This window comes from Acanthopagrus latus, chromosome 21 (genome assembly GCF_904848185.1).
Source record: "Acanthopagrus latus isolate v.2019 chromosome 21, fAcaLat1.1, whole genome shotgun sequence".
In the NCBI taxonomy this organism is placed as follows: Eukaryota; Metazoa; Chordata; class Actinopteri; order Spariformes; family Sparidae; genus Acanthopagrus; species Acanthopagrus latus.
The window spans coordinates 18,722,198-18,730,367 of NC_051059.1; the positions used below are offsets into that span (position 1 = coordinate 18,722,198).

Here is an 8,170-nt window from a genome sequence, read left to right on the forward strand (position 1 = left end):
ATATTTTATTCAGCACATATGCAGTGTTTTTTTTTTTTGTAATTAATATGGATATTGGCCGAGAGCAAAGATAAAGATCCATTTTCTAATATTTTGTCCTTGGATTGCGCGCTTGGGGAATTCACTCCCCTTTTTCTCTTTTCGTTTCCCTGGCTAAGGCATGGGGAATTGGTGGGATAAGAGGCTATTCCCTAAATAGCCCATGGCAAGAGGTATCCTGATTAGCATGCTGCCTGCTCTCTGGCAGCAGTCCTCCAGGCCACCAGCGCTATCACTTACGTGCTGTTTGTATTTGTAGTTGATAGTGTGTGCTGTTATAATTGGAATGAGCTCAGGAACCTCGTTTGCTTTTGATCCGCTGCCAGCCACTCAGAGTGCTACTGGGCCACAGCTCTCACCTCAACGCTCCCAGTGGATTATGGGAAACTGCAACGCTTATGTTCTAAAAAGCGCCTGACAGCATCTCACTCAAGGTCGAACAATACAATGGTAAGTGCGGGGAGTAGAAGAAAAAAAAAAAAAATGATGGAGGAAAAAAGTTGAATAGATATTTGATGCAACACTGGGTATTGAGTCGGGAACTGGGAAAATGGTATTTAAGACTTGTGAGACTGAGAGGCAGATATCAAAGGACCTGTAGGATTGTTTGGGGTAGTTTCAATAACACACAAGGAGATGTGGGTTTAAAACTCTCAGAGGCCTCAGCGTAGATCTACATCTTTATGAACTGTGAGCTGAGACAGTATATACAGGGTGAATCTGTGCAATCAAACATATAAATGCAACACTGGCCACTTTCACAGCAGATGGTTTGACTTGTCAGAAAGCAGAGTTGGCAAGAACAATATTAACATCCTTAAGAAGTCAGTCCTGGTTGGTTTGAGGGACAGATGTGGTTATTTGTTCTCTTTATCTGTTTGGGGTGCAACCAAATCTTCTTGTTTCGTGACAACCACTGTCATGCAGGTGACACGTGATGCTTCCCGTAACCGCTTCACAATGAAAGCCAACCCCCATGTTTCGATGGTTGGATGCTTTTAATGTGAGGAAGACAGAGGGAAGCATTATGAGTGCAACTGGAGTAACTTAACACAGCTGATGCACCAACAGTGAGTAAGATAGTTGCTGTGTCTCAATTCAGGGGCTGCATGCTTCGGAGGCCACATTTGAAGGCCAATTACGTCCCTACCTCACGTGAAGGCTGTCCTAATCCGAAGGCTCCTCCAAATGCAGTCCACAAATGCGGCCTTCTTATCCCTCTTTTTGGAGGATGCACCGCTACTATCCTTCGTGGCCTCACGTATCCCAAGATTCTTTGAACACCGAAAAAGAAGTAAGAAAGAAAGAAAATGGCAACATTGCGTGGCATAGATTAACACTTTCGCGGGCCTGGGCGGCAGAAATCGTGACGTAAGACATAACGTAAATATTTACATGAGGTAAAACATCTGGTGATGCAACCAGGAAATGCTTCAAAGGCTAGACCGTCCCATTTAACCACAGCTAACATGGTTAACAAGGTCTCTCCGAAGGACTTGCCTTCGAAGGATGTAGACCCTGAATTGGGACACAGCGATAGTGACACTGCATGACAGTTTTCTGAAACCTGAACGAGAATGGCAGAGTCCGCCACTAACAATGAAAGGAACTACAATAAGAGACAAATACAGAATGCAAATACACTTACTGTGTGTGTGTGTGTGTGTGTGTGTGTGTGTGTATGCATGTGTGTGTGTTCCTCAAATATCTCTGCAGAGACTGACCTGAGAGTATCAACATGGCTGCTGCTTGGTTCAAAGGTGTGCAACGTCGGATTTGTTCGGGCTACAATGATACCGTTAATAAATTATTTCATAAATCCTTTACAAATTCTGCGCAGCATTGTCCACCGGAGCCACCACACTCACGTGCGCACCAGAGCCAATCACTACAGAGCTCACCTCCAGGACATACCTTAAGAAACAAGCGGATTTATACCTGCGGCTGCGCGAGCTGGACCGGGATTTAGTCGGCGGTTCGGTCCCGTTCCACAAAGTGGAATTGGAATCTGTGGATGTTCGTGTGTAGCTAGCTGCTAGCCGCTAGCCCAACCCCACGGCCCACCTCCCGAGTCGACGGACGCACCGGCAGGTCCAGAACCGGACTTAGGGTAAATAATGTCTGCCACGCTTTTTCGCGAACATTGCCATCACATTTGCTTTGTGTCTGGTGCAGGAAGAAACGATAAAAACGGGCTTTTGTAACGACAGTGACCGCAAGCAGCAAGTTTGGTTGCTGAGCAACAGGGGAAGTTGTGTGATATAGACAGCAACAGAGATGGCGAGTTTTGAGAGTTGAGAGATTTGTGACATATAGCGTGTTTAGAGTGTATAGTTAGTATGTTATATGGTGGTTAGTGTAGTGTGTTTAGTATGTAGTGTCGTCGTTTTTTGAGACTGCTGAATGTGGAACAGGCAGGAATGAGCTGAGGAGCCCTGAGCGGGCATTGCCTGCATTTAAATGTAAATAGTATACATTATAACTAATGCAATTGGATCATTAAATATATCTGTGGTTTTCACAGTAAAAAAATCTAGCTTTTCCCTACTCTGATTTATTGTTATTTTGTGATTTTTGGTCCATAGTGTTAATATAGTATGTCAAAATGAAAAAATAACTGTACAGTCACATATGTGAGGTTGTGCTGAAAATAATGACACCAAACAAGGCAAGGTAAATAGTTTTTAAGGTGAAATACGGTAAAATCCAAAGTAGTCAAAAACAGCCAATTGTATCCCTGATGTCCCATCATTAAACACAACCTCATTTGGCCATCCATGAAAAAGCTACTTAACCTCCCTCTTTTCTATAGGAATACATGCGACCGACGGGCAGTGCACTAATTATCATAATCATAACAGCTTCAAAGGTCCAGTGTGTAGGATGTAGGGGCATCTATTGACAGATATTGATCATGTTTTCATTGATCAATTGAAACCAAAAATCCTCATGCTTTTGTTAACTTAAAATGTGCCTTTTAAATCTACAGAGGTGGTGGTTCCTCTTCCACAGAGTCCACCATGTTGTCACTGTGAAGATTCTACAGTAGCCATGAAGGAACAAACACAAACCGAACACTAGCCATTTAGTTAGTGTTCGGTTTTTGTTTTGTTTTTTGTTTTCAGTGGCTCAGAAAAGTGAGGTGAGGGGTGTTCAGTTGATTGCAATCTTCAACATCACCACTAGAGGCCACTAACTCCTGCACACTAGATCTTCAGTAATTGCTTTGTTATATTCAGGTGTCCAGCATGCTGAGGCAGCATGAAACTAAAGCAATTAAATGGAATTCAGTCATCATTAATTCCGTTATTCTGTTCTATTCTATATTCCATTACTAAAGCGGATAACTTCAGTGCAAAAGCATGTCATAATTCTGTGATTCAACAGGCATGACCCAGGTTTACTTTCCACTGTATAACTCATCTGGAACTAATATGTCAGACGTGAAGGGAGACTCTCAAATTGATGTATGCCTGTGGTTCATTTTCTCTCACTCCGTGGCATTTCTACAGTTTGATCCACCGACTCAGCACTTTTGCAGAGTGGACCAACTCTGGGGGACTTATGGGAGTTTGATGCTCCCTCGCTGCCAAATGCCAGCAGGCCGATGAAAAAAGATACCTGAAACTTCTAAGCTCAATATTTAATCAAGCGCTGGGTTACATTTGCTGTTTGATTAGGTAAGAGAATTCCACCTCCCAGAGTCTTTGATTGCTTTGAAAATATTTGGCCAAAAAATTAATACTCCTCTTTGAACTGTGTGCTCTCAGCACTAATATCCCAGCACCAGGAAGAGAGTTCATAATTGTCATGGTTACATTTGTATTCTGTTATGGATTGCACCGAATCACTGTTTCTCCTCTTCCTCCCCATCGTTTCCTTCTCCTCTTTAGATTATTAGTGGCATTAACACTCAAATTATTATGATTACCATGGGTGTTTGTTGTTGTTGTCGTCCTCCTCAGCAGCCTCATTACTACCCTCCTTTTTTCCCCTTTTTTTTTTTTTGACCACAAGTCCATCTTGTCGCATCATAATCATCCAGGACTGCAGAGATCCACCTGAGAATAGCCCTGATGAGCTTGTTCCAGGAGGGCATTACCACTGGTTAAGTACAAACACCTGCTAAAATATTGGCAATTAGGACATAATTAGCTGCTAATGTATTTCTAATCCGAAGCGGGCCATAGATTTGTCTTTTTTTGCGTAGACTCCCCTTTTTTAATGTTCTCCGTTGTTATTGTTTTCCTCAGGTATTTGTATCCCGAGAACATTGACTAAGTGCCCTAGTTCATCATATGCAAATGGCTTATTAATTACACATGCATTATGCCCGTATTCAGAAGACATCAAAGGGCCTGCGAGTCTTCAGATGGTCCCCCTCTGTAACACACTCAGGTTACAAATGCCTGCGTGTGCACTTTCCCTGCATGTCTTTTCGGGCAGAATAACTACATCCTCAATTAAAAGATTTTCACAGGAACCTTTTTTTTTTTTTTTTTTTCTCGCCTCCCAATATTTTAGAAACACCTCCGGTGGTCTGCGGTTTGTTTGGTAACCCGCAAATTGCAAATAATCATTTGAGCCTAGATTACACGGCATTATTAGAAAGCGGTGAGACAGAGAGTGGCGAAAAGACAAAAAAAAAAAAAGCCAAACCAATATTTGCTTTTACTAATTGAGAAGTGTCTGTAGTCGTTTAAGAGTACGACCCTGCTTAGTTGTCCCAAATCTTTTCCATCGATCAGCTCCTTGATCACCGTAATAGTTGTTTTGGTATCAATGCCTCAGTCCCGAGCTTCAGACATTTCTGTTCTGTGTGTCTGCATGTTTGCTCTGTCTATTCCTCCCTGGTGAGTTCTCTGTTAACGACCCATACAGCAGGTGTCAGAGTGTGATTTATACAACCTATAATGCCTCACATTGATTAGCAATAGAGCTCTAATGGGATGCCAGCTCTCAAACCAGGGTTAAAAAAAACAAAAAAAACATTGCATGCCACACCTTCTTAGTGCTGTTCTATATCGTTATGCATCCTGGGTTTTTTTTTTGTTTTTTTTGCACAAATTGCTGCAACTGAACCTGTCCAATGAGACGGCGTGGAGGGAGCTTGCGGTGTGCAATCACCGTAACCCTGGGCAGTCCGCTGTTATCAGTCTCTGGTGGGCTTGCTCTGACTGGGTGCTGCTAGCATAATTAGCACAGCGCTCACTTTGATGATAAAAATGGGTAATAGGGCATTCATTCCCTCCCCTGCCTACCTGATTTCACCATCGTTTATTGATCTAATTAAAATAATTCTGCTGTTAATGGTGTGTTTTTTTTCTTTTTTTTTTGTTACGGCGAGGAAGTTTTGATTACAGACACTCGAAAAAAAGATTAGGCGCTGCTGATGATATCAACGGCAGACGCACTCACAAGACATTTCATTTTGAAGGTAGATTTTTTTTCCTGTCGAGAGTTTTGGTTGCATTAACGCCTATCAGTGCTTAAACGTTTGGACTCGGGGCTGAAAATAAATGTCTTGTGAAGCCACTCCCAAGCTGACAGAGGATCTTCAAACCGCCCAAGACAGCTGGAAATAAATCTCTCATTGAAGATATTGCAATTATGCAGAAGTGCTGCGGTTTACTGATACTGATGTAGAGCATTTTTCATCCTCGTGTATACGAGAGGAGCATGATGTACATCAAAGCCACCAGGTGGGGCTGATTCTTTCATAAATGAATCCCTACTTTTGGCATTTTTTTGTTCAGGATCAGAGCAGAAAATGCTTAAGTGAGGTGCATTTCCTACGGTATTTTTGTATGGCACCTCCAAAACTATCATTTCTCATTAGGAGACCAAACTGTTTGCGGTTGTCCTCATTACTAAAAAGATAGAGCTCTACCCCCAAAGGTAACTTCATCAACACCAGAGACAAATCTATCTTAGGTGCTCTATTTATATTTCTGACTCACTGCCACAAAGATTTATTCTGCACTCCTGTCAATCCATCTCTCTAATGGGCAATGGCATCCTTTTTAGTTTAGATGGCTGGTGTGTGTGTATGTGTGTGTGTGCGTACATGCACATCCTTTAGCACCAGGATTTTTTTTTTTATCAGATGTGCACACAAAAACAAGTACCTCGAAGTCACAGAGCCCGCCTCCTCTCTAAAGAGAGTCATCGTTAGATTGAGACCTCAGATGTCATGTAATTAAGATGATAAAAAAAAGAAGCTATTTGCACTTCCATGGGTTATTAATGTGGACTAATGATGCTCAGATCAACTATAAGATGTCTGCTTGTTATGAGGTTAATCTCCTCATTCTCGCAAAAGCCATGAAGATAAACATCTTTACATAGGAAATGGGCTTGCAGAGATCCCATGGGGGGCTGCATCCCAACTTCATAAGAAAGTTTGGAGGGCCAAAAATAAAACCGCTGAGCAGACGGTCATTTTTTAGCAGAAATCTTGATACAAAGCTAAGCAGCCTAAGCATTATTAGTGAATAACATAATCGTCTTCTTTACACATAATATATAATTGGCTTCTAAACACATGATGTATTTGTGCTGTAAAACATACAAATGTAAAATGATAATATTTATAGTACAGACTCATAAATCCTCTTGAATGTCTATCGAATACAGTAGAGTATAATGAGGGTAAAACAAAGATCGCTGTTTAATCTACATAACCGCAAAAAACCCCCACTTGTTTTCAGATATTTATGTAGCGTAAGTTGAACTTACATTATATCACAATAGAGATATAAAAATTAGACTTTCTGTTTGTAATTAGGCTTAATGCATATTTTCTAGGGGGGGATTATGTTTCAGCACGCGAGGGTCAGATAATTATTCATAACCTTTAGGGGAGCTTAGCTGTTATAAGACTCACTGAAACTGCAGATAGTTTTTCTGTTTAAGAAGTGAAGATACGATAAGTTGTTGGTTGTCGCTGAAGGTCACTGCTCCAAACTCTAAATCCAAGTTGTTGTTTTTTTTAATAACTTCTGAGTTCCTCCAAAGGGCAAAGTCATGAGGAGGAACCTGCGCCTCACCTGAGTGTATGGGTGGTGGAGATCCTCCTGACGCGCCGGGTGTGTAAATGTCATGCCTTCTGATGACTCTATCATGAACGCTGTGATCATTACATCGTCATTAGTTAGCCGACATGGCTGCAACCTCGTTAATGCACACCAGCAATCTGAGGAGCAGCAGATAATGTTGTGTGGTGGTGTTGTTTAATGAGGGTCCATATTTGCATACTGGCCTCCACCCCCACTTGCATTCCCACCCTACTCTCATTTATAAAAATAAATCACATTAGAACATCACTAGCTAATAAAGTCGACTCCGGCCCACATCCCACGTCCCAGTGATGGCCAAGTCTCAGCGTAGGAAATACACAAAGCAGTCTCTCAGGATTAGAGGAAACCTATTATAGAAAAATTCTCATATGGCACCATTCTACACATTAACACCACATCGCTGAAGCAAAGGATGCCGTTTGTGCTGCACGCCACAATCAAATACTCTATCAAAGGGTCTCCTCTGGAAGTTGGAGCAAATGTTGAAAGTCGGCCCATCAAGAATAACGCAACCACTTAGAGAAGTCGGATTTAATTACATATCGCATCACTGAAAATAGAAGTAAAAATAGGAGTGTGTTTGATTTTGAAGGAGTTTGTAATCTTGATTGCACGTAATTGTACAGGATACCACCTGAGGCGAGCTGGTTTTCTGCTGCCATTTCTGCATTATTGAAAAGCTTTGATTCTGCGAGGGAAAGATTGGCTTTGATTATGAAACAAATGCAATTAATAGCAGCGCCGGCATTTTGAAGTCAAACAGCTCAGCCTGCTTTATATGCTTCCCCGATAGCGTGCGGCGGCAGCGGCGACTGTGAACATCCACCAGCACAAACTCGAGAGGTCAAGAGCTGCAACCTTGTAAGAGTGTTTTGTCTTGTGTCCGTGTGTCTGTCCGAGTGTGCACATGTTTGTGCCCCCCAAGTCAGAGCCCGCTAGATAAACAGTGTGTTTCCTGATGCCTAACGGTGTGCACGGCCCATGCACCGCTGATGTCAATCCGCCCAGGACTACCAGTGGCCCCACTCCACTCACTTACTTACTCTTTGGCT

At 42.2% G+C, this 8,170-nt stretch overlaps 1 long non-coding RNA gene across 1 annotated transcript; it reads left to right on the forward strand.

Moving 5' to 3' along the window:
• The first annotated feature begins 2,763 nt into the window (after positions 1–2,763).
• LOC119011580 lies at positions 2,764–6,203 on the forward strand. The gene is made up of 3 exons (XR_005072223.1): positions 2,764–3,719; positions 4,057–4,146; positions 4,293–6,203. It is a non-coding gene; the product is annotated as an uncharacterized LOC119011580 (long non-coding RNA).
• The last annotated feature ends 1,967 nt before the right edge of the window (positions 6,204–8,170 follow it).